The 26,378-nt window shown below is 38.1% G+C and overlaps 1 protein-coding gene across 30 annotated transcripts in view; it reads left to right on the top strand.

The window, feature by feature from the left end:
- RIMS1 (regulating synaptic membrane exocytosis 1) overlaps positions 1-26,378 on the top strand; it is a 521,220-nt gene that overhangs the window by 284,301 nt on the left and 210,541 nt on the right. The gene's annotated exons all lie outside the window — the stretch shown is intronic.

Raw genomic sequence — 26,378 nt, 5'->3', positions numbered from 1 at the left:
TCACATCAGTTATGTAATACTCCAGTTGCAAAGGTAGGTTTTTTTTTTTCAAACTTCAAATTAATCTTTCTCACAATTTGTGAACAGATTACAGCCTATTCTTGAACAACACGGATTTGAACTGCATGAGCCCACTTAGACGTGGATGGTTTTTCAATAAATTTTTTGAGAATTGCAGCAATTTAAAAAATTTGTGGACGCACCAGGTAGCCTGGAAATACTTTAAGAAAATAAGAAAAAGTTAGGTATATGAGGAATGCATACAATATATATAGATAATAGTCTGTTTTATCATTTACTACCATAAAATATACATGAATCTATTATAAAAAGTTAAAATTAATAAAAACTTACACACTTATAGACTATACATGGTGCCATTTGCAGTGGAAAGAAATGTAAACATGTAAACATGCGGTGTTAAATCATAGCTGCACGAAGTTAACTGTAGTGCATACTGTATTACTGTAATAATTTCTTAGCCTCTTCCAGTGAGCGTTACTGTTGCGCGCACCACTTTAAAATGCTCTGTGATGCTTATCATCTCCCTGTGAGCAGTTTCTTTCTCCAGTAAATTGCGTGATATCTTGTGGTTCTCACATAGTTTTTGTGATGTTTAGTGTGATACCATTAACCTTGAGTAATACCGTGAGACCCATACAGAGTGTCATTAGTGACACTAGAAGTGCTCGCAAGAAGCAACGTTATAACATTAGGAAAAAGTTGAATTGCTTGATGTGTACCGCAGATTGAGGTCTGCAGCTGCAGTTGCCCACCATTTCAAGATAAATTCATCCAGTTTGTAAGAACCACTGTTGAAAAAGAAATTTGTGACACTGTTGCTGCAGCTACGCCAGCAGGAGCAAAACCCTTGCACTTTTGTGAAAACTTTGATCTCGCCTTAAAAATGCAGCTTTTCTGTGGGTGCAGGATTGCTATAAGAAATGTGTATCTATAGACCCTAATATTAAGAAAAAGCAAAGTCATTATATGACAAGGCAGAAGGATAGTGAAGGACCTACAGCTAGAGAATGTAACGCCGGAAAAGGATGGCTTGATCATTTAAGGAAGAGGTTTGGCTTTCAAAAAATATCAAAAGTAGAAGCAGCTTCTGTGGACCAGCAGAGATGAGTTCTAGATGCCATTGAGAAAATTACCGAGGAGCAAGTATATGTGCCTGAACAAGGTTTTAATGCAAAGTGCTTTATTCTGGAAAAAAAAAAAAAAAAAAAAAGTGCCGTAAAGGACATTTAGTAGTAAGGAAGAGAAGCAAGCACTAGTATTTGAGGCAGGAAGGGATAGGCTAGCTATACTGTTTTGTGCAAATGCAGTAAGGGCTGCCTCTGTGTATAACGTTGTTAACACCCTGAGTGTTGAAGGGAAAAAATAAACACCAACTGCCAGCCTTTTTGTTGTACAAGAAGGCCTAGACAAGAGTTCTTTTCCTGGACTAGACACATGGATGTTTTGTCCCTGAAGTCAGGAAGTACATTGCTAGTAAAGGGACTGTCTTTTAAAGTTATTTTTATATTGAACAATGCCCCTAGCTACCCAGAACCCCATGAGTTCAACACGAAAGGTGTTGAAGTGGTCTACTTGCCTCCAAACACAAAGATTCCAGTTTGGCTTCTGGACCTTAAAGGCTAATTTCACATAATACTGTATGGACAAGATTGTAACGCTATGGAAGAGAACCCCGATAAATAGAATATCATGAAAATCTGGAAGGATTACACCATTGAAGATGCCATCGTTGTTATAGAAAAAAAAAATGAAAGCCGTCATTCTCAAAACAATTCATTCCTTCTAGAGAAAACTGTATCAGATGTTGTGCATGACTTCATAGGCAAATCAAGGAAATCATGAAAGAGATTGTGGATATGATGAAGAAAAAAGGTATGGAGTGAAAGGTTTCTAAATATAGATTCCAGAGTTAATAGACACCACACCAGAGGGATTAGCAGAAGATAACTTGATAGATGAGTGCTTCTTAACCAATGACAGACAGTGAGGAAGAAGATGTAAAAGAAGCAGTGCTGGAAAACAGGTTGACATTAGACAGTCTGGTAGAGGTTCCGGTTATTCAAGACTCCTTTTGACTTCTTTTACCACATGGATCCTTCTATGATAGAGACAATGACACTAAAGCAAATGGTGGAGAAAATGTTGGTACCATACAGAAACATTTTTAGAGAAACAAAAAAGCAAAAATGTCAGGCAGAAATTACCATGCATTGCCATAAAGTTACACCAGGTGTGCCTGCCTCTTTTGCTTCCCCTCCCATCTCCTCCACTTCTGCCTCTGACATCCAGAGACAGCAAGGCTCTTTCTCCTCCTCCTCCTCAATGTGAAGATGACGAGGATGAAGACCTTTACGATGAAAACGTGTTTGATGATCCACTTTTACTTAATGACTAGTAAATATATTTTCTCTTCGTTATGATTTCCTTAATAACTTTTCTATCACTTACTTTATTGTAAGAATAGAGTATATGATACGTGTAACATACAACATTGTGTTAATTGACTGTTTAGTCTCAATTAAACGGTCAACAGTAGGCTGTTAGTAGTTAAGATTTTCTGGAGTCAAAAGTTTTACTCAGATTTCTGACTACTTAGGGGTCAAACCCTAACCCCTGTGTTGTTCAAGCATCAACTGTACTTCACAAGTATTGTATCAAGCAAGGTGTTATGTATGCGTGTTCTGGGTAGTAACTTTGAGGTAAAAAGTTCTTACTCTAAAACTTGTGGGAATATTGTATAATAGTCTGAATTTTCACTGTATAATACTATAGCCCCATGTAACTATTTAAATTAAATAAAATGACCTTAAAACTCCCCTTTTTCTGAAGAACTAGCCAAAACGCCTGGTGCTCAAGAATGATTATCACAAAAAGTTCCATTAGATAGTGCTTATATAGAAAATGTTGCAATGTAATATTAAAATTATGTGCTTATTTTGAAGATTCTCCTCATTTTGCTTCTGTTCACTCAGATTTAAAGTGGCCACAGTCCTAAATTTAATGGTGCTGGTCATCATCCTTGTAGAAGTGTTGGAGTCTTTTAGTGTTTGTTAATGTTTTGTATTTAGGGGACTGTTTGCAGTTTTGGCTTTCTTTATAATTGCCAAATTGCATAATAAATTATATACAAAATATTATAATTTAATTTAAGAATTACTTCACTTCCTTATTCTATGTCAAAACTGCATGTATATGTGTACCCCCCCCATATATATGTATCAATACAATCTTCTACTATATATAGGAACAATTAAGAAAGTTCATTCTGGCTGGGCGCAGTGACTCTCGCCTGTAATTCCAGGACTTTGGGAGGCCGAGGTGGGCAGATTGCCTGAGCACAGGAGTTCAAGACCAGCCTGGGCAACACGGTGAAACCCTATCTCTACTAAAATACAAAAAATTAGACGGATGTGGTGGTGTGTGCCTGTAGGCTACTTGGGAGGCTGACACAGGATAATTGCTTGAACCCGTGAGGTGGCAGTTGTGGTAAGCCAAGATTGTGCCACTGCACTCCAGCCTGGGTGACAGAGCAAGACTCCTCTCAAGAGAGAAAGAGAGGAAGGAAGGAGGGAGGGAGGGAGGGAAAGCTCATTCTGTTATTGTTGCTGCAACCCAATTTAAAATAGTATATTTGGAATGTAATATATGTATATGGGATCAGTCAGCTCACCTTCCAATGACTTCTCTTTATAAGTTGCATATTATTTATGGGCTTGTAAAAAGTCAGATGGCGAGTAGACTCTCTTGACTGCCTTTTGTGCCTTAATATTGTTTTATGAGCACATATTTTTTCCCTGAAGTAATAAAGTAGGTGTTAAATAATAAAAATGTAGATATACTTAATTTGTGTCCAGATATCCTTTTTTTTTTTTTTTTTTTTTTGAGACAGTCTGGCTCTGTCACCAGGCTGGAGTGCAGTGATGTGATCTTGGCTCGTTGCAACCTCTGCCTCCCTGCAACCTTCATTTCCCGAGTTCAGGTGATTCTCCTGCCTCTGCCTCCCAAGTATTTGGGACTATAGGTGTGTGCCATCACACCCAGCTAATTTTTGTATTTTTAGTAGAGGTGGGGTTTCACCATGTTGGCCAGGATGATCTCGATCTCCTGACCTCATGATCTGCCCACCTCGGCCTCCCAAAGTGCTGGGATTACAGGTGGGAGCCATTGCGCAGGCCCAGAAATCTCTTGATGGAGATTGATATGTGTATGAGGGTTCTCTAGAGGGACAGAACTATAGGATAGATGTATATATAAAGGGGAGTTTATTAAGAAGTATTGACTCACACGGTCACAAGGTGAGGTCCCACCGTAGGCTGTCTGCAAGCTAAAGAGCAAGGAAGCCAGTCTGAGCCCCAAAGCTGAAGAACTTGGAGTCTGATGTTGGAGGGCAGGAAGCATCTCACACAGATGGAAGACTGAAAGGTTAAGCCAGTCTAGCCTTTTCATGTTCTTCTCCCTGCTTTTATTCTGACCATGCTGGGAACTGATAAGATTGTTCCTGCCCAGATTGAGTGTGGGTCTGCCTTTACCAGTCCACTGACTCAAATGTTAATTTCCTTTGGCAACACCCTCACAGACACACCCAGGAACAATACTTTGCATCCTTCAATCCAATCAAGTTGACAGTATTAACCATCACAAGTCCACCGCTTGTCAACTTGAACTCATACACATCTCCTGAAATCATACATAATCTTCAAATAAAGACAATAATAAGGTCATAATTATGCCTAACATAATACAACTATCCTTTGTACAACCAGAAAGTACCAGTCCCCAACCCAAATGCTATTACATGAAGTTAACAACACTTAAATGCTGATATGAAGTCAATAAATCTTGTGTCGCATGATAAAGGAAAAAGGAAATAAGATGAAGATATTTTCTTAGTACAAGTGTATACATGCACAGATATGTTCTTAACACAATAAGGAAGAAATAGTCGTGACAATTACAGTTCTTGTTTCTGCACATGGTCACGTGGCACAGTTCTTGTTTCTGCACATGGTCACGTGGCCACAGCTGGAATTGATGACTACCTACTTCTACTACCCATTCTTTATTTCCTTTGCCTTCAGCAAGCACCTCAGCAGTTTGTGTTTTTTTTTACCTGGTAGAGGCACCCAAACCTTCATTCCTGAAGGGTTTGGGCCATTTGTAGTCCTGCCTGGATTGTGCTGTTGTAGTTTTCCATTTACCTCAATCACAGGGCTTGGTAATACTAAGAGATACCCTAAGAGATCTCCTGTATTTCATGCATACTCTTCCTTACCTCCGTTGTGGAGTAGTAGACTGATTTCATCTTGATAGTCCAGGTCATTCACCCAGGCCAACACTGCAATTCCCTTCTTGGCCTGTTGACTTAAAGGTAGGAGGACCCCAAAGTGACCAGGTGGCAATATTAACTTACAGTTTAATGAAATCGTTTGTCTCCTAGTGACAGGTTCCTTTCTTTGGAACTAAGACCTTTAGACCAGCCAAGCTTAATGTTATGGGAACAGGAAGCAAAACTTTTGCTAGTGGGTTTCTAGGGATGATGGTGAGTTGTGCCACTTCCACTTCCACCTCTTGATACCTGAACCTGTGAATCCTGGCTATGGGAGAAAGAGTACCATATATTGGATGCTGATTCAGAGCATACACAGCCCTCTGGAGAACTTTTCCCCAGCCCTGCAAAGTATTGTCACCTAGTTGGTGGTGTCATTGTGACTTCAAAAGGCCATTCCACTGTTCTATCAATCCAGCTGCTTCAGGATGATGGGTAACATGGTAAGACCAGTGAATTTCGTGAGCATGAGCCCACTGCTGCACTTCTTTAGCCGTAAAGTGAGTGCCTTCATCAGAGGCAATGCTGTGTGGAATACCATGACGGTGGATAAGGCATTCCAAAAGTCCATGGATGATAGTCTTGGCAGAAGCATTGCATGCAGGATAGGCAAGCCCATATCTGGAGTAAGTGTCTGTTCCAGTGAGGACAAACCACTGCCCTTTCCATAATGGAAGAGGTCAAGTGTAATCAACCTGCCACCAAATAGCTGGCTGATCACCCCAAAGAATGGTGCCATATTAAGGGCTCAGTGTTGGTCTCTGCTGGTGGCAAATTGGGCACTCAGCAGAGGCCATAGCCAGGTCAGCCTTGTGAGTGGAAGTCCATGTTGCTGAACCCTTGCATAACTTCTATTCCTGCCACCATGGCCACTTTGTTCATGGGCCCATTGGGCGATGGCAGGGGTGGCTGGGGAAAGAGGCTGTGTGTTGTCCACAGAACAAGTCATCCTATCCACTTGATTATTAAAATCCTACTCTGTGGAGATCACCCATTGGCGAAAACTCATATGGGATACAAATATCTTCAGTTTTTGACCACTCACAGAGGTCCATCCACATACCTCTTCCCCAGATTTCTTTTTCACCATTTTCCAGTCATGCTTCTTCTAAGTCCCTGACCATCCAGACAAACCATTGGCCACAGCCTGTGAATCAGTATGTAATCACACATCTGGCCATTACTCCTTCCATGCAGAGTGCACAACCAGATACACTGGTCAAAGTTCTGCCCATTGGGAAGATTTCCCTTCACTGCTGTCCTTCAGGGATGTCCTAGAAAGGGGGTATAGAGGGACTGGGGGTGCTGGCTCATGCCTGTAATCCTAGTACTTTGCAAGGCCAAGGCAGGCGGATCACCTGAGGTCAAGAATTCAAGACCAGCCTGACCAACATGGAGAAACCCCATCTCTACTAAAAATACAAAATTAACTGTGCATGGTGGTGCATGCCTATAATCCCAGCTACTCGGGAGGCTGAGGCAGGAGAATCATTTGAACCCAGGAGGCAGAGGTTGCTGTGAGCCCAAATCATGCCATTGCACTCCAGCCTTGGCAACAAGAGTAAAACTCTGTTTCAAAAAATACATAAATAAATAAAAACTAAAAAAGAAAGGGGCTGTAGGGGCTGTAGTGCTGCAGCTGTCCACTTTCAGGTGGTGCCTGCATATGGTGCAGAACCATCTGTGAACCAGGCCCTAGTCTCCTCTTCCTCTGTCAACTGATTGTAGGAAACTCCCAATGAGACAGTGCACGCTGTGGGAGAGAAGGCAGGCTGGCAGGAGTGGAGATGATGGGCATGGGCATTTGAGCCACTTCCTCATGAAACTTACTGGTGCCTTCAGGACCTGCTTGAGCCCAAACACATATATACCACTTCCATTTGATGATGGAATGCTGCTGTGCACGCCCCAGTTTATGGCTAGATGGGTCAGAAAGTACCCATTTCATGATAGGCAGTTCAGGTTGCATGGTAACTTGACCCATGGTCAAACATTCAGTTTCCACTAAAGCCCAGTAACAGGTCAAGAGCTATCTCTCAAAAGGAGAGTAGTTATCTGCAGAAGATGGCAGGTCCTTTCTCCAAAATCCTAGAAGCTTTTGCTGTGATTCACCTATGGGTGCCTGCCAAAGGCTCCAAAGAGCATCTCTGTCTGCCACTGACACCTCAGGCACCACTGGATCTGCTGGGTTATATGGACCAAGTGGCAGAGCAGCTTGCACAGCAGTCTGGACCTGTTGTAGAGTCTTCTCCTACTCTGGACCCCACTGAAAACTAGCAGCCTTTTGGGTCACTTGATAGATGGGCCAGAGTAACACACGCAAATGTGGAATGTGTTACCTCTAAAATCCAAATAGGCCCACTAGGTGTTATGCTGCTTTCTTTGTTGTGGAAGGGGCCAAATGCAGCAACTTATCCTTTACCTTCCTTAGAGGGAGTATCTCGACAATCCCCACACCACTGGACCCTAGAAATTTTACTGAGGTGGAAGGTCCCTGAATTTTAGTCGAATTTATTTCCTATCCTCTGGCACACAAATGTTTCATCAGTACGTCCAGTGTGTTTGCTACTTCATGCTCACAGGATCCAATCAGCGTAATGTCATCGATGTAATGGAGCAGTGTGATACCTTGTGAAAGGGAAAAGCAATCAAGCTCTCTCAGAACAGGATTATGACACAAGGCCAGAGGGTTGATATACCCCTGAGGTAGAATAGTAAAGGTATATTGCTGACCTTGCCAGCTGAAGGCAAATTGCTTTTGGTGGGCCTTACGGACAAGAATGGAGAAAAAAAGGATTTGCCATATCATTGACTGCATACCAAGTATCAGGAGATGTGTTAATTTGTTCAAGCTATTAAACCACATGTGGTATAGCAGCTGCAGTTGGAGTCGCCACCACTTGGTTAAGCTTATGATAATTCGCTGTCATTCTCCAAGATCCATCTGTCTTCTGCACAGGCCAAACAGGAGAGTTGAACGGGAATGTGGTGGGAATCACTACCCCTGCGTCTTTCAAGTCCTCAATGATGGCACTAATCTCTTCAGTCACTCCAGGGATGTGATATGGATTTTGATTTACTATTTTTCTAGGTAGAGGCAGCTCTAGTGGCTTCCATTTGGCCTTTCCCACCATAGTAGCCCTCACCCTACCAGTCACGGAGCCAATATGGGGGTTCTGCCAGCTGCTAAGTATGTCTATGCCAACTATGCATTCTGGTACTGGGGAAATGGCCACAGGATGTGTCCGGGGACCCACTGGACCCACTGTAAGTTGGACTTGAGCTAAAACTCCAATAATTACCTGACCTCCATGAGCCCCTGCTTAAACTGGAGGACCACAATGACGTGTTGTGTTCCCTGGAATCAGTGTCAGCTCAGAGCCAGTGTCCAGTAGTTCCTGAAATGTCTGATCATTTTTTCCTTCCTCCAGTGCACAGTTACCCTGGTAAAAGGCTGGAGGTCTCCTTGGGGAAGGATGGGAGAAAGAGTAAGAGCATAAATTTGTCGATAATGTGGTGGGGTCCTTTCTCAAGAGGACCCAACTTCACCTTCATTCAATGGGTTCTGGGTCTATATAAACTGTCTCAGGTCTGGAAGTTGATTGAGGGGCCATGATTCTCTGTTTTAATAATTCAGATTAGTCTTTTGTCCACTCAACCTGGAAGTTTTCTGCTTATACAAATTAAGTAATAATGCAGTAGGCATCCTATCAGTTTCACTTCTAGGAACACTGTGATTAATTAGCCAATGCCAGAGATCTACATGAGTCAGACTATTCTGATTGCTGCTTTGCCTCTGCTGTCCATTATGGTAGCTATGCCTACCTTGTCTTTGACAGTTGAGTGCTACCCTTGGCTCCTGCCATCTGAGTATCTAGTTACTCCAATTGCATTCACATTTTGTAGTTGAATGACCACAGTTCCCAGTGTCAGATTTGGCATACAGAGAAGAGCAGTCACAGGGCTCTTCAAAGATACAAGTGCTGCCCTCACAAATCTGTTTCTGAAAGTATTGGTCAAGGGTATATTTTCTGGACCCAAACAGAGGTGTTGGGGGATGGGTCCTGAGGAAAATCAGCATTGTCTTGCCTGGCAGCTGTCTCAGGGGAGGCAGACCATCACTCCTGCCTCAGGCAACACAGGGTTTATTTCCCCAGACAAAGGTGGAAAGGCTGATGTCACCATGGGTCAGGAGGGGATGTTGCCACTACTGGGATGGGGAAGCTGTTTCTTCTGGCAAAAAAGACTCATCAGAGTTTACAACCTCAGTGCCCTCAGCTTTGTCAGGGTCCTCCCACATGTCCCCATTCCATGTTGCAGGGTCCCATTCTTTTCCAATCAATGCTCTCACTTTAAAAGTAGACACGTGGCAAGGCTGTGTGTATATACGCCTTTTGTTGCAGGTTAGCCACTCACATGATAAGAACTTGTGTCTGATTTTCCACTATTTCATCTCTTTCTGTACAGGAGAAAAGACTCTCACTCAGGGCAATGTGAGAAGATTTGAGGCTTAGCATCTGCTTAGTTTATCATTTTCTTTTATCACTTTGCCCAATGAACTTAGGAGCAACCATCCAACTTCATTATATTCCTTGGTTCTCCACATATGGTCAAAGGTATTATGTATAGAGTCACTAAGCTCCTTGCCTGTCAAAGCAGTGAATCAGGAGTGCCAAATGCATTTATTTTGCATAACTCTCTAAACAGTTCACGCCAAGGACTATCATTGTTGTCCATACTATTAGAAGTAGAGTCCTTAGCATTTGAGGGTCTAATCCAAACCCCAAAACCAACAAAATAACTCCATCCTTAATATTCTGTTCCTCTAATATTCTGTACCATTCCTGGTACCAAATCTGTATTAGTTAGGGTTCTCTAGAGGCACAGAACTAATAGGATAGATGTATATATAAAGGGGAGTTTATTAAGGAGTATTGATTCACACGGTCACAAGGTAAGGTCCTACAATAGGCCATCTGCAAGCTGAAGAGCAAGGAAGCCAGTCCGAGTCCCAAAGCTGAAGAACTTGGAGTCTGATGTTGGAGGACCAGAAGCATCCCACACAGATGGAAGGCTGAAAGGCTAAGCCAATCTAGTCTTTTCGTGTTCTTCTAACTGCTTTTATTCTGGCTGTGCTGGCAGCTTGTGAGGTTATGCCCATGCAGATTGAAGGTGGTCTGCCTTTCCCAGTCCACTGACTCAAATGTTAATTTCCTTTGGCAGTACCCTCACAGACACACCCAGAATAATGCTTTGCATCCTTCAATCCAATAAAGTTAACACTCAGTATTAACCATCACAATATGTATATTTTCCCATTCCTTAAAGGGCTCTTGACCAGTTTTTTATTGAGTATGTGTTATAAATCACAGTGAGCATGCAATCAGACATAATTAAATTCTAAAATTATTTACAATAACAACAGATGATGAAAGAAACCTGACTAGTGGCATGGGTAGTTGGAGGGATGGAGCTTGTCTGATGCGAGGAGCTTATTGCCTCACCATGCTGTTTCCTCTCCTTGGGAATTTATACTTTGGAGGCTTTGGTTACCATTTGGGTTTTACACATCTCTGAAGTTAGTGTTAAACTTGTGCATCTGGGAACACAAGGATACCAGATACTCATTTATCTGATAAAGACAACCTGGTTCCTCTTAACATGAATAATGTCATTCTCAAAAAATGAGTAGCTGAATAAGACTGAGGACCCTTAATAACAGATGTGACTTTTACCCTTAAATATAGAGAGAGTGTTAGGGGACCAAGTGTAGATTGTGAGTAATATGAATAATTGCCTGTTAAGTTTGGGTACCTGACAATCATTGGGGAATCAGGAACTCTTATAAAAATAAATTGTGTGAATATACCTTGATTAAAGTGGTCATCCTACTCTTAATATTTTAACCAATTTCAACCTTTACAAAATGAAACATTATAAAGAGCAACACCTTTTATCACTGTAGCATAGACATTTTCTTATTTCAAACTTAATTAGAAATGTTGCCACCTGTAATAGTTATTACAAAACTATTGTTTTGTTGCCACCTGTTATTAAAGTTATTAATAACTTCATTAGCAAACCCCACCATTGCCTACTAAGGGTGATTTTGGGAACCAGCCATGATAATCTCCAGCACCCTGTGGCACTGCATAAGTTACTTAACTTCCATAAATCTCCATTTTCTTATTAGCACAATTGAAATAGAAGTATCTACCTCATAAGGTGATTGAGTGGTTTGGATGAGATAATGCATCTATAATAGGATGCTAAATTAACATTCTTCATATCTTTATTTTGCCTGTGGTACTAATACCATATATGTTTATTATCATAATGATTGTGAGATAATTATCAATATCTACAATATACAAAGAAACGGGAAAAGAAATAGTTTTATATCTTATGAGCCCTAATAGAGTGAGAAGGCAAAGGATGATCTGGGAAGAAATTTTTTTTTTAGAGTAATTCAAGTTTTATTGATATTTAGTTTAAATGACTATTGAAAATCTAACACTTTGTGCAAGATGTGTTCTATAGGAATACACTTAACCAAGGAGGTGAAAGATCTCTGCAAGGAGAACTACAAAACACTGATGAAAGAAATCAATGACACAAACAAATGGAAAAACATTTCATGCTCATGGAGCGGAATAATCAGTGTAGTTAAAATGACCATAACCATCCAAAGCAATCTACAAATTCAGTGCAATTCCTATGAAATTACCAATGCCATTCTTCACAGAATTAGATTTGTTAAAAGAGAATAGTTTGTCATGTTTTGAATTTCAGGTGGGGAAAGATTATCCTAATGGAATAAAATTTAAAAAGACAATTTATCAGTTACACATATAAGTTTAACATTTAACACAGTACCTGGCATGTGGTAACTACTTAATATATGTGTACTATTATTTTCATAGATATTTACTATTATTTGTATTTTATGCTGAGTTGGTTCTTATGTTTGTTAAAAATATGTATTTCACATTTTCTGTGTATTTACTGAGGTTAAAAAAAGATAAATATGCTCCCTACTCTCATGGAGTTTATATTCTATTGGGAAAAATAAACAATAAGGAATAATTACACAATAAAATACGAGTTGATAAATGCCTCAAAGGGACATTTCTCTTTGATGTATTGATATAATTTTCCTGTGTATTCTGCTGTCTCACAAAACCAAAAGATAACTTGGTCAAAATGGCATCTGAAAGATAACACAGGCTTTATAGTCAATATAATCTTTTAAATGTAGTTTAATTCCTTTGAATACACATATGCATAGCGCACACACACACACACACACACACACAGTGATTAACAATGAGCTCTATCTAGTGGGATTATCTAAAAATTGAGGTTAACAGCCAGGTTTTACAAGTAATTGCCATTCATACTGCTATTGCCAGGTGAGAAAAATTGGGCATCTCTTGTCTTTTAGCTTATAAAGATTAACTAATATAAATCTCTCTAAATGGAAGAAAAAGAAAGTGAACTAAATCCTGCTTATAAAATAACAGTTAAATTTAAATGAAATATGTATTATAATTCATTGAGAGAAGATCTACTGAAGATTCATACCTGTGAGGAATAAAGAGGCCTAAGAATAAGCAAAGAAACAAAGGTGCTGTCTTGATCCAAGGGAAAGCCACTTATACTTAAGGAACTTAATGTATAAATCCTAAGGCAGGGAGTTGGAAGAAGAGCCTGGCATAGGATAACAGGATTTCCTTCCTTCTTTACCTTCCCCTTGCTGACTTTCAGTAAACTGAGAAAGTACAACACTAATCATGCCTTTGAGTTGCTACAGTGCTTTGTGAATGGCTTCAGATGTCAACCTATATAACAAGGGACAGTTGATTGGTTTATAACTGTTACTGCTAGGTAGTGTTTAGCAGTCTTTTGAGGAGCATAAGGTTTCTGGATTAGTCTAAGAAATGATACCTGCAAGAATATCAAACAATGATGAGTAGCTGAATAAGACTGAGGACCCTTAATAACAGATGTGACTTTTACCCCTAAATATAGAGATAGTGTTAGGGGACCAAGTGTAGATTGTGGGTAATATGAATAATTGCCTGTTAAGTTTGGGTACCTGACAATCATTGGGGAATCAGGAACTCTTATAAAAATAATATGAATAATATGATACATCCTTTAAATGTAACTTATGCAATGGTTTATATGGTTACTTAGTTCTTTAAACGTACTGGGATTATCCTCTTTGGGCTTCAGCAGTACAATACCTGCTGCTCACATAGTGCTTATAATTTTGACTAGAAGTGTATTCGTTCATTCTCATACTGCTATAAAGAACTGCCTAAGACTGGGTAATTGAAATATGAAATACATTGCTGTTAACTATATTATAGTTATCTATTATCAAACGTTAGATCTTCCACATAGATCATTTTAGCTAGGCTGCTTTAGTAGATACTAAGTGTATCTCTGACATTTGTGAATAGAGTATGTGAATGGATACCTTTCACTTTAGGATGAACGAGGTGTGAAGCTCAACTTCAGGATGGTATGGATGGGGATTCCACAATGGAGAGGCACGTACTCCCAGTATCTGATTTTTGCTTAAGCAGTTCGCTGAATTGCTTCTTGATGTTTACCCAGGATTTAAATATTGGGCCTTTATTGTGTGCAAGGCAATAAAGAGGAAGGGGGAATGGTAAGAAGAGTGTAGTAAAAGAGTGTGTCAACAAATACCGAATGAACGTGCCAACCTGAAGTTCCCCCTCTCACTTCAGCTCCATTGAATCTGATGTCTCTGAGCCTGAAGTCTTCACAAGATGCTTTATGGCAAATAGCTCTCTACTCCACCACCACACCCTCATGTCTACTTGGCAAGCTCTTATGTGGAAAAGCAGGCTATACTCCCCTCTCCATCTTCTATAAACATCTCATTTACCCATAGTTCACCTTTTCTCATCACTTTTATGAGTATTTTATGGGACTCCCATGGAGTAAGAGAAACAAATGCTGAGATTTGACAGCCATTTGAAAAGAAAGCTCCTTTTAACCCATTTCCCTTTTAGGAAAAAAAAAAAGTGCAGCTGGCTGCCAGCACAGTACTTTTAGGGCAAACGGGAAATGGGTTAAGTTGTAATTGTTTTAAGGTTACAACTTTTAAAATATGTGTAGCTAAATTCTTACCACAGAGCCTGATTTTGTTTTGAAACATCCTGTCTCTCTATAAAGTCCACAGTTAGAGAGAGAGAGAGAGAGAGAGAGAGAGAGAGAGAGAGAGAGATGGATAGATAAGGAAATAGCCATGGTCCTTGCATTCATGGCATTTTTAATTGACTAGCTAGAATAGTGCACTCATAATGCAGTAGGTTCTTTGTAGATATTTATTAAACAAATTAATACATGAATAAATAAATAATAGCCAATTACTTATAAAACCATCAGATCTTGTGAGAACTCACTATTATGAGAACAGCATGGGGGACACTGCCCCCATGATCCATCACCTCCCACCGGGTCTGTCTGTTGATACATGGGGATCATGGGGATTACAGTTCAAGATGAGATTTGTGGGGGACACAAAGCCTAACCATATCAAGCAGTTATTGGTTTATGTATATTTCCTGGGAGCAAAGAATTCATTTAGTGCTCTTCTCATAGTCCTAGTATTTTTTCTTGTAACATTAAGAGGGTTTGCAATTCAAAAATTATATGTTAATAAAATAAAATACACAGAAACAATTATGAGCGAAGTAATTTTGAAACCACAATTCTGTATTCATCTAAACCATCAACTTCAAAGTTCTTAGAAAACCTACTTTTTATTCTCGTTCTGAGAATGTTATTTAAGGATATATGCACCCAAGAAAACTGAATAATAATCATGTAGTCAAGACAAATAATAAACAAGAAATAGTAGAACTAACCCAGAAATTCAATGCAAGGAAGTCCCCGAATGATATGTGCAGAAAGAAGTTCATTCAAATTAAAACTGAAGGTCATTTCCAGGAGGCTCCAATAAGAATATCTGTATTAAGAAGAATATCATGGATTCCAAGAAATATCCAATGACTAATGAATGAGTTACATGACATCATAGACTTGGTAAAGAAAGGCTGTGCCTTCTTTCAACAATAAAATTGGGCAATTAAAAATTGATTAAAAAAGTAAACTTTAAAAAAATCCTTGTCCAAATGTGAAGCAAGATAAAATATGATGTAATTTAAGTGACTGATACAGCCAGTTGGGCTATAAACTTAACTACATTTTTGTCTGAGTGCCTGACAGTGCATCTATAGAAAAGGAAATTTAACCTTTGCACATTATTGCCTTTTTCTTGGTTCTGGAGTATTTAGATGTATTGATATTATAAAAGCTGCTTATTGGTTTTCAATTTTTAGAATAAACCCTTTTCTACATTGAATACTTAAAAATGTCTACACAATTGAATATGAATATTGTGTCTGCATCAAAATAAAGGTAAAACTGACAGATATGGGAGCCGAAGCACTCTGAAGAGGGCAGAGGTGGAGGGATAGGCAGGAATATGAATAGTCTATGTAAAATGATCAAGAGTTAAAAGATTCTGTTCAGATTTTAGGATGAGAAATAGAAGATTAAGTATGTTTAAATATAGAATTGTAGAAAGATAAAACTGTTGTCTTCTGAAATCAAAATGATGTAAATAAAGTGAGCATCTCGTCTTTAATCAGTTTTAACAATAGGTAATATTTTAAAATTAGAAACTAGTAGATAATATTACAAATAAAGCAGTCAACATATAGAGACAAATTATTTTAAAATTAGGATGTTTTCCACTAGAACAACTAAGAAAATACTTAAAAATAAGGTTGGGAAGTAGAATTGATACTGTGGGAAGAAGGGATATGAGGAGAAACAATTGCTATAGCTATGCATGGGAAGCCCTTATTTATTTTCATTTTTATCATATGCATGCATTAATTTGATATTGTTTCAAATAAGAAAATAAAAAGTTCTTTTTAATATTCCTTTTATTAAATTGCACATAACCAATTTTGGTGTCTTCTAGGACCTGCCATAATTGGTATTTTATCAATCAGAACATCAAAAGCAGTGGGTTCACATGGAACCGTAAAAGCCTTGACTTCTCTTTTTATACGTTTCTCTTTCCTTTCTCTTCATATATTAATTTTTCATTGAGCTTCCACTATATGACAGGCACTTACCAGGTTTGGGGAATGTACTGATTGAGCATAGTCCCTGACCTCAGTGGCCCTCTCAAAAGAGTCCACCTGATTTATTTTGTGTTTGTCCCTTTTATCTACATCTACCCTAGCCCCTTTCCCACACAAGGTGAGGAACACACTTTCAGAGACCTCTACCTCCACTTCTTAACAGTCAACGAAATGCTTTCTGTAGTTTCTTTTTTAATTATTCTAACAGAGGAAAGAAATTGCCATAGGGAAGCTTTTGGACAGTTGGACAGGTTGACATTTAGCACTAATGCGCAACAGTTTTACCTGGCTTGACTTTTTTTGGTCTTATGAAGGATAGAGATGAGAATAGGCGTAAACAGAAGAGAGACTACTGTCTGCCATTGATGAGGGAAGGATAAACAATTCTCCCTCTTAACTACTGAAAGAGAGACATATGACTTGGGGCATTAGATGCTTCAATTTAATGCCTTAGAGAGAGAAAGTCTGAGAACTAATTTCTTCTTACTGTGGATATGGAATGGACATTAGCTGTTTTAATCGTCTGTGCAATTTAAATCTTGATAAGAGATTGAAAGAACACGTGTGTGTGTGTGTGTGTGTGTGTGTGTGGTCTGAGCTAACATACTAATTTCTAATTTCTAAGAATATGCATTAAGAAAAATTTGGAAATCATGGTGAGAGGCTGGATTTTCAGCTTCAATTTCTGCCTAATATATAAACGACCAAAAAAAAAAGTCTCCTTGATTCTAAAACAGGAGTTATGACTAAACATAAGTTCTATAAAAAGGAAAGAAATTAAGTCGGTAAATCTAACATGATTATACCCAATAATATTTCTTCTAAATTAGTCCATGGCTAGAAATATTAGTCATTTAGTTGCATTTGAAAGAAATTTCTATTCTTGAATCAGGAGAAACTAAATTAACATCAGGGCTACATTTTCAAAAATAATCATACAAATTTTACATGTAATATATGCTTACAACTTTAATATAGAACTTTTAAAAAGATGTGTAACTACAGGTCATTTTAAGGGGAAACATTTATGCTTCAAAGTTCATTTAGAAAAAGATTTGATATTGAAGATTTCAGTATCACCTGTTTTATCTCAGTAAGTTGTTCTTCGGTATCCTTTTAAAATGCAGAATCATACTGCAGTGTTTTGACCCATTTTATCCAGTGAATGAAAAGTTGTCCTTACTTTTGGTTCAATATAACAGAATAACAGAAATCTCAGACCTGAAAGAGGGTTCAGAAGCAAACAAAAATCTCTCCTTTCACGCAGTGTTAATCAGAGAAGGCAACATGGGTATTGAGATCTGCTGCATTTCCTGCCCTTGAAGTCCTTTATTCTTTGCAGATGGGAGAACTTGAAATTCATCTTGTTTCCAGCTTCAGCCAGACCCTCTGAGGACAAGCATTTACTCAGTCCTTCTACTTGTTCTGTTTGCAGTCTGGGCTCAACCCTAGCAATCTAACTTTTAACGGATTCCTGAGATGAGGTTCCAGAGTTGTGCCTTATTTTGGTTATTAGATCCATTTCCCTAGATCTTGTGGCTGAATCTGATTCTGTTGCCCAAGTCTTTAGAACTGAAGATTTGCTTGCCCTCACTAATCCCTGTCCAGGAGTCAGATAGAAGCCAGATCCCTGGATACTGACTGATGTCACCTACTGTATTGGAAATTCAGATATTACCTTCCATTTCATTATTATTTATACCTTGTGGGGCATTTCTGATTCTTACTGCTATTCTAGGTTTATTATGTATAGCCATGTTCTTTGTATGTCTTGTTTTAACTACTGAGCTGAACTTGTGCAATTGAGTCTTTTTTAAAGCACATGTTTCATCCCAAAGGGCAGATCTAATTTTAATTCCAGTAAATGCTTCTGAGGCTGCTGTGTACCACATGAGGTAATAATTGTATTAGTTTCCAAGAGTAACCATAACAAGATACTGCAGACTGTGTGTCCTAAACAACAGGAATTTATTTTCTCATAGTTCTGGAGGCTGGAAGCCTGAGATCAGGGTGTTGGCAGGGTTGGTTGCTTTGGAGGAACATGGGGAAGGATCTGTTCCAGACCTTTCTCCCTGGTTTTTCCGTGTCTTCACGTGATCTTCCCTCATGTTGTGTCCAGATTTCCTCTTCTTGTAAGGACACCAGTCATATTGGATTAGGAACCTCCCTAATGGCCTCATTTGGTTTAAATGCATCTTTAAAGACTCTATCTCCAAATGTAGTTACAGTCTGAGGTAATAGGGGTTAGGACATCAACAAATGAGTTTGGAGGGGGACATAATTAAACTCAATGATAATATTCATAGGAGGAAAGAGACAAAGGCCTGTAGATGTTTGTGTACATACATGATAAATACTGATTTTAGCATTTGTCTCCATTGTTGTCTGTGAAAAACATATGATCATGAAGAACCTTGTTGAGTAGTTACTTTATGAAGAAGGTTTAATATCCCAGATCATGAGGACATAAATAAGTTTTAGGCATAGCCAGAGACTAATAACCCAGGACATGTTACTTAACCCCCTCCCTAAGCCTCAAGTTCAATCGTTTTAGAACCTGGAAATAATAATTGCATATACTGCATGAAGTAGTTTAAAGATTAAATGAGATTATGTATGGCTTTGTGTGCCTTGTACCTGATACATATCAAGCACTCCATAAATATTATTTCTTTTTTTTTTTTTTTCTTTTTTTGAGATGGAGTCTCGCTCCGTCACCAGGCCGGAGTGCAGTGGTGCGATCTCGACTCACTGCAAGCTCCGTCTTCTGGGTTCACGCCACTCTCCTGCCTCAGCCTCCCAAGTAGCTGGGACTACAGGCACCTGCCATCATGCTCAGCTAATTTTTTTGTATTTTTAGTAGAGATGGGGTTTCACCATGTTAGCCAGAATGGTCTCAATCTCCTGACCTTGTGATCTGCCTGCTGTGGACTCCCAAAGGGCTGGGATTACAGGCGTGAGCCACTGCGCCCAGCCCCATAAATGTTATTTCTATGGCAGCAAATAGGATACATAGATAATAGATTTTACAAGAGCGAGGAGGGAAGCTTGAATGCCAACCTTTAATATTAGAGCAGGGGTATATTTTGGGCAGAAATAACCAATGTGTCATTCTAGTGAGGGAGACTGGCATGAATAAAGAAAGACAAGCATACACACTGTTATAGGAAGAATCAGCTTATAGACCTGTAGAGAGAAAAGAGCCCAGAGGTTACAGGTTGAGGGAACAGTTTATCCTAGTTCTGTCAAGAACTGGGTTACCTTGGGCAACAGAAGGAGAGGGTTGGATTAGATCAGTGACCCTAAAATTTTTATGTACTTATAAAATTATCTGAGGAGCATTTAAAAATATGTGCTGGGGCAGCACCAAAAACTAATCTAATTTAGTCAGTGTGGAGCAGTGCCCCAAATTTATTTTAATGTGTAATTGAATACGTTCAGTGCACATTGCAATCACTTGAGGGAGGAGATTTTTGAAAACCCTGCCGCTATTCAGGTCCCAAGCCCAGAGATTTTGATTTTAGTGTTCTGGGTCGGGGCCTGAGTATTATTATTGGCAAATCTCAAAACTGACCCTTCATAAATTATGAAGTGCTAGTCCTCCCATGAGAATTTTTATTTTGTATCATAAGATGAGCTTCCAATAAAAGTTGCATATTAATTTGATGAGCCCCAATAAAAGTTGCATATTAATTTGAAGACACATTTGACTTGGAAAGTATCCAAAATGATTTAACTTATGTTTGGGGGGTAAAATACGGAGTTATATGTTTCCAGGTATATTTTGGAACTCTAATCCAGGAATTCACTTTCTGACTGACTAGCAGGTGTGAATTCTGCCTGGGATAGCTCTGTAGTGCTTGGGAGAGATTGAGGAACAGAAGAGTGACTTTGCATGTATTTCAAACAGAAACTGAAAGTCCTGTCTACTTTGAGATAATAAATGGGAAAGTACTGCTCAGAGTCTTGAGGATCATACAAAGGTAGTAATTGTAACTGTCCTAACACTGTCATTCCAGTCGGTGTGGTGGTGAAACTCCTATAGATTAGGTTATCATTATATACAGAATGAAATCCAAAAACTTCAGCCAAGCCCTTCAATCTTCACAGTGTAGCCCTAACGTGTCTTCACACAATCCCCTCTAGAACTCTGTTCTTCCTGACTGATTAGCATTTATTTCCTGTATTTCACACTTACCATACACTTTTCTATCTCCATTATTTGGCAGTGTTCTGCCTTTTTAAAATGTCCTCTATCTCTAGCTGTGATTTAAAACTAAAATCAAATTTCACCTTCTCCTCAGTCATTCTCTTAGAGTACTCAATTTTATTCTTAAGGTTTGCATGTGCTTTCCCAAGGGAAATTAATTATAAGCATAAATGGAGAAATAATCTTTCTACATTTATATACTGTTTTATAGTTACTGAAGTGATAGTTTACAGTTACATACATGGAATTATAGTTGTTGGATTAAGTTGTACACTGTTGAATCTTTTTTTTTAATTTGTAGAAGTAATTAGAAAGTAAGAAACTAATAAATTTTATAATTGCATAGAGAGAAAAGATGTATATCAAAGTACTACTGAGGATGATTGGGTTTGAAAAAGGGTAATTTTTCTTGTCTTCTAATTCTTGGTATATCTGTTAAGTTTATTGATTTAATGGTCATGCATTTGGGAAAAATTACTTAGGTCAATAGGTACCTTTTTATTGGATGACAGGACATTATTTACTTTGTTTCTTGTGTAATTACGGAAACTTCTAATTACAGAGAAGTAATTACTTCTGTGTTCTCAGGATTCTGTTTCTTTAATTATTTTAGTAATTTGGACATTAATTTTTGAACTACAAACAGGTAACTGTAATATTCCTACCATTAGACATTAACTTAGTGTGTATTTTAATGAAAGAAAAAAAGTATGCACAGAAAAACTACATGAGTTATTGAGAGAATTGCTATTTGATTTAAGAAAGAAATAAAGCAACATCATTAACATCAATAATAATAGTGAAAAACGGAACAGATGAGGAAGCTTAGACTGACAACTAAGTGATCAGAAGGAAAGAAGCTGAAATTTTAATTGTCATGATCCCCAGAAAGAATAGGAGCTCTAAATTAGGTGTAGGGGCTGCCAAGACATCTTTCTTTGGGAAACCATGAGTTAGGTTAGAAATTAAGGACTTTGGGGAAACTGAGTTGAATTGAGCATGAGATTGTGTATTTCACAGTTAATGGGGGAGCTAGAATAGTGATTGGAGTAGCTGAAACTCAACCAAGCCTGGTGTTTGGAATTGAAATCATGTAAGAACTTGTCTGTAACCCAAATAATGAGTCAACTTGTCAAATTTATTTAATAGCTGCAATCATTAACTCTAACTGACTTATTTATGTTTAGTTTATAAAATGTGATTGAATCACAAAGAGTATCTTGTCATAATAAATACTTTATGATAGATACGGGCAAATATTTTTTATGATAACAAACTCTATAATATAAAAATTGAAAGTCAGCTTAGTTTCCAACAGATAGTGGTTAAAAGGCAGTGTTTATAGGAATATTGTGTAGCCATGAAAATCTTGTTATATATTGTTATATTTAATGACATAAAAATATATTTGTGATACTTGAGGGAAAGGGATTGCTAACTATATGTATACTATATGGTATGTTTTTGAAAAAATGATTACATATATGCACAGAGAACTAACAGGATATATATCAAAATGAGTATACTTATATTTTTTCTGTTGTCTTTTTTTGTTGTTTTGTTTTGCATTTTTAAACCCCTACCATAGACATATTCTCTTATATTTGTATTTGCTCAGGTTTTCTATTTACCATTCATTCCTTGGCTTTGTTTTTTTACCTTTCATGCATTCTTAAAGATAGATCAAGTTGTTTTCCATGTCTCTTCATTTCTTTTAGAGTTTAAGGCATTATGCATTTCATTTCTATCCTTTAATGCAAACCTTAACTTTTCAATGAAGTACTTAATTTTAGAACTTTTTAGTAAAATCTAAAATTAAATCATATGTCTATGAAAGAAGACTTTAGCATGCTTTCACTTTTCTCAAAAATTTACTGTCTTTATTCTATCCTCTGTGATATGATTTGGAATTTCAGTTCAACTTGTGTTTCAATATTCACATAAATAGATATCAGTGTTACTATAGTTAATAATTGTCAACATTTTTAAATGATTTCATTGTTCTTGGTTACTTCTCATTTTCCCTTTTCTGCTTTATTTTTCTTCTTGTAAGGGCATGTCCTTTGTTAGTTTTTTCAGTGAGAGTCTCGGGGTAGTAAGATGCCATTAGTTTGTTATCATTTCTTGAATGATATTCTAGTTGGGTATACAGCATAGACTTTTTTCTTCCATAGTTTCCAGTACCTTGATCCCAAGTCACAGGATATATGGCACATTGCAAGTGGCAACCCTGGGAGAGATTGATTGGGGTTTCTTTTAGCCTAATTAATGGGAGGAGCTTTAGGCATGGACTGACTTCTCTCCTGGCAGGGCAGGACATTGCAGCTCCAGTAGCCTCTACCCACCTGCACTGCCTTTCAGTGGGCTGGGTGGCTTCAGCCACTCTCACCACTTTCCTTTTTTTTTTTTTTTTTTTGAGACGGAGTTTCGCTCTGTCGCCCAGGCTGGAGTGCAGTGGCCGGATCTCAGCTCACTGCAAGCTCCGCCTCCCGGGTTTACGCCATTCTCCTGCCTCAACCTCCCAGGTAGCTGGGACTACAGGCGCCCGCCACCTTGCCCAGCTAGATTTTTGTATTTTTTAGTAGAGACGGGGTTTCACAGTGTTAGCCAGGATGGTCTCGATTTCCTGACCTCGTGATCTACCCGTCTCGGCCTCCCAAAGTGCTGGGATTACAGGCTTGAGCCACCGCGCCCAGCCACCACTTTGCTTTTTAAAGATTCCAGCTCTACATTTGTCTTATTTATGTTTTGTAGTATGACTATTTTTTGGAATAAATATTGTTTTAGAGGTAGAAGACTATATGTGTATTTATATCTTGACACAAAGTTCATAAATATTTTCAAGAAAAAATTTTGAAAATTATTTGAGAGAGGAATAAACAAGCAAGCAGTAGTCTGGTCCTGTAGGCAAGGTATAACCCAGAGAAAGTACTGGCCTTTATGTGATTTGGTTGGAAAATCAGCTGAGGTAGAATTTAGGGAGCCTTCTGTTCTGGAAAACCACTGGTTTTGATTTGTTTTGTTTAATTCCTAATAGATTTTCAAAATACTTCTCACACAGAGAGGACAACAGGTGGATACATATAAATAGAAAAGTAGAATGATGTGCAGAAATAATGGAGTGAGACATACGCTTCTGTGTAGCATTTAATTACTTAGCTTATACATCATGTAAATGATCTTGACTCTACTTGACTGTGTGCTTTCTTTAATAACTTGGTATTTTAAGTCTTATCATAATTTGTGTAACATTTCTACTTAGCTTGTTTAATTTGTTGATTTTTTTTTTTTTAGTGAAGAAATAGCTGATGTCCATGACCATACCTAGGAAGCAACTAGGTATGTAGGCAATAGGATAATAAAGAAGGCACTATTATTTCAGATAGCATTACTTGAATTGTAGTTCTGTGAAGACAAATAAATATATCCATTTAATGGCATTTGAACTGACAAATCAGATTTAAAACTGTCAACATATCAAAGGGAAAAAGCTAACTAGGACATCACTTGAAATTACTTCCAGTTTACAGTAACATGGCTGTCGAGGCTAAAGAAATTAAAAGTAGGCAAAACAAAAAAACAAATAAACAAAATTCTCCCCAAAACCCCCAGATTCCACTGAGAAAACCTATAAATGTTGCATAAAGATAACATTTTTTAAGGCATAGCTGAATTTGTGTGAAAGAGAAATCTCCAACCTCCAAGTGCCAGAAATGAAATGAGAAAATTAGATCTGTAAATATGTGAAGTGATACTTCAGCAATATGCCTGGATAAATCAAGACTTATAATGGTGGGGGGCTTGCATTTTTAAACCACACAGGGGCATGAGAATGTTTCCCTCCCAAGAAGCAGGAAATTGCAATTTTTTAACCTCTTTTTAAACTTTGCATCTTTGTACAAGACCAGGACACTCAGAGTGCTTTCTCCATAATGAAAGGATGAATGTAAAACTTGACACAGCTTAGGTAAATGAGTAATCTTATTTCTGTCTGAACCTTGGGTGAAAACAAAAACACACAATAAGTCTGTTGTAATAAATTGAAATCTCATTCTGCTCATCTGTTCATTAAGTGGGTTTTATAGACTGAATATATATTGCCTACATTGTAATATAATCCCACACCAAGAAAATAACATTAAATTTGGTCCTTGGTCAGTGATACCTCATTCTATAATACCTTTCCCATCTAGTTTTAAGCTCAAAACTTTTCCATTCCTGTAGGATCAATTATTAAAGTTACAAAGAACAGGCAGATGCTCAGAAATGGTGCTCAGAGAACTAAAATGTTGGCTTTGTAAATTGGAATCCTTTTTCTTCTGACATGTTTTTCCTCTTTTACAGAGAAATACAGTAATGACTAAAACATTTGTGCCCATCTTAAGACTGAAATTGTTAGCTTGTGATTATCCTTTAAATATCTCATCACCATGAAAAGCACTCAAAAGATCTCCTGTAGGTAATGTGTAAGATCAGTCAGAAGGTAAAAATTGGAGGAGAGACATTCCATGGTAGTAGGTGAATCAGGTTTATTAATTAGGCACACTACAAACTTACCTTTTATATCTTTCTTGATCTTCCTGTCCTACCCAAACATCATGTCTCCAAATCTCCTAAAAATATTATCTCTGAAAAATTCCCTTCTCAACCCTGGGTCACATCCTGGCACTGTCTGACATTTTGACATGTTTGCTATTCTGATCCCTTTTATTCCATATGCAGTAATTGCCTCAGTTTCTCCATATGGTTAGGTCAGGGTCTGGAAGCTGTAGGGCTCCTTAGCTTAGAAAACATCACAAATCAAAGCAAATGATACAGCCCAGTTGTCACTGAAGATCTCTTTTAAACATGCTTGTCCTGTAACACACTGTAAAACAAAGAATAGAATTCACTGGGTGCTCATATTCATTTATATTATAAGTAGCATCATTACTACACTTTGAAAACAATAATTTCCATACCTGTAACTTAATTTGAATTTGAATTTCAGAGCAATTTGGGATCCAGAGCCCCCTTGATAGTGTCAAATACTTGGAGTCTTTTTTAACCTTTTACATTTTTCCACTTAGGCATTTTATAACCAGAGTTGCTTCTAATGTCCAAACCACCCTTGTGGATAGCCTGTAAATAGTGATATAAGAGGAATTGAAGCCTTATAACTCAGGAAATTGTAATTATGAAAGAGGTTCTCAATCCTGGAAGAAATTGAACTGAATATGTTAATTTCCCAAATCCTAATATTTTAAGAATTCTTATGTCTTCAAAACTAATTTTGCCTTCTATCTTGTTATTGTTACTCCACAAATTGTATCTTGAATATTGATTTATTTTGTGTTTAGCTATATGCAATTGGAATTTACTGGGCTATGTCAGTTGGACTTTGTCTTGAAATATTTTAAGTTTCAGCAAAAGAAATAAACATATACTGGGCGCAGTGGCTCATGCCTGTAATCCCAGCAATTTGGGAGGCCAAGGCGGGTGGATCACGAGGTCAGGAGATCAAGACCATCCTGGCTAACACGATGAAACCCCGTCTCTACTAAAATACGAAAATTAGCCGAGTGTGGTGGCGGGTGCCTGTAGTCCCAGCTACTCGGGACGCTGAGGCAGAAGAATGGCATGA

Source organism: Rhinopithecus bieti, unplaced genomic scaffold, assembly GCF_001698545.2.
Source record: "Rhinopithecus bieti isolate Rb0 unplaced genomic scaffold, ASM169854v2 scaffold_4709, whole genome shotgun sequence".
Lineage (NCBI taxonomy): Eukaryota > Metazoa > Chordata > Mammalia > Primates > Cercopithecidae > Rhinopithecus > Rhinopithecus bieti.
The sequence above is the reverse complement of the archived record's forward strand: the minus strand, read 5'-3'. Positions and strand labels throughout refer to the sequence as shown.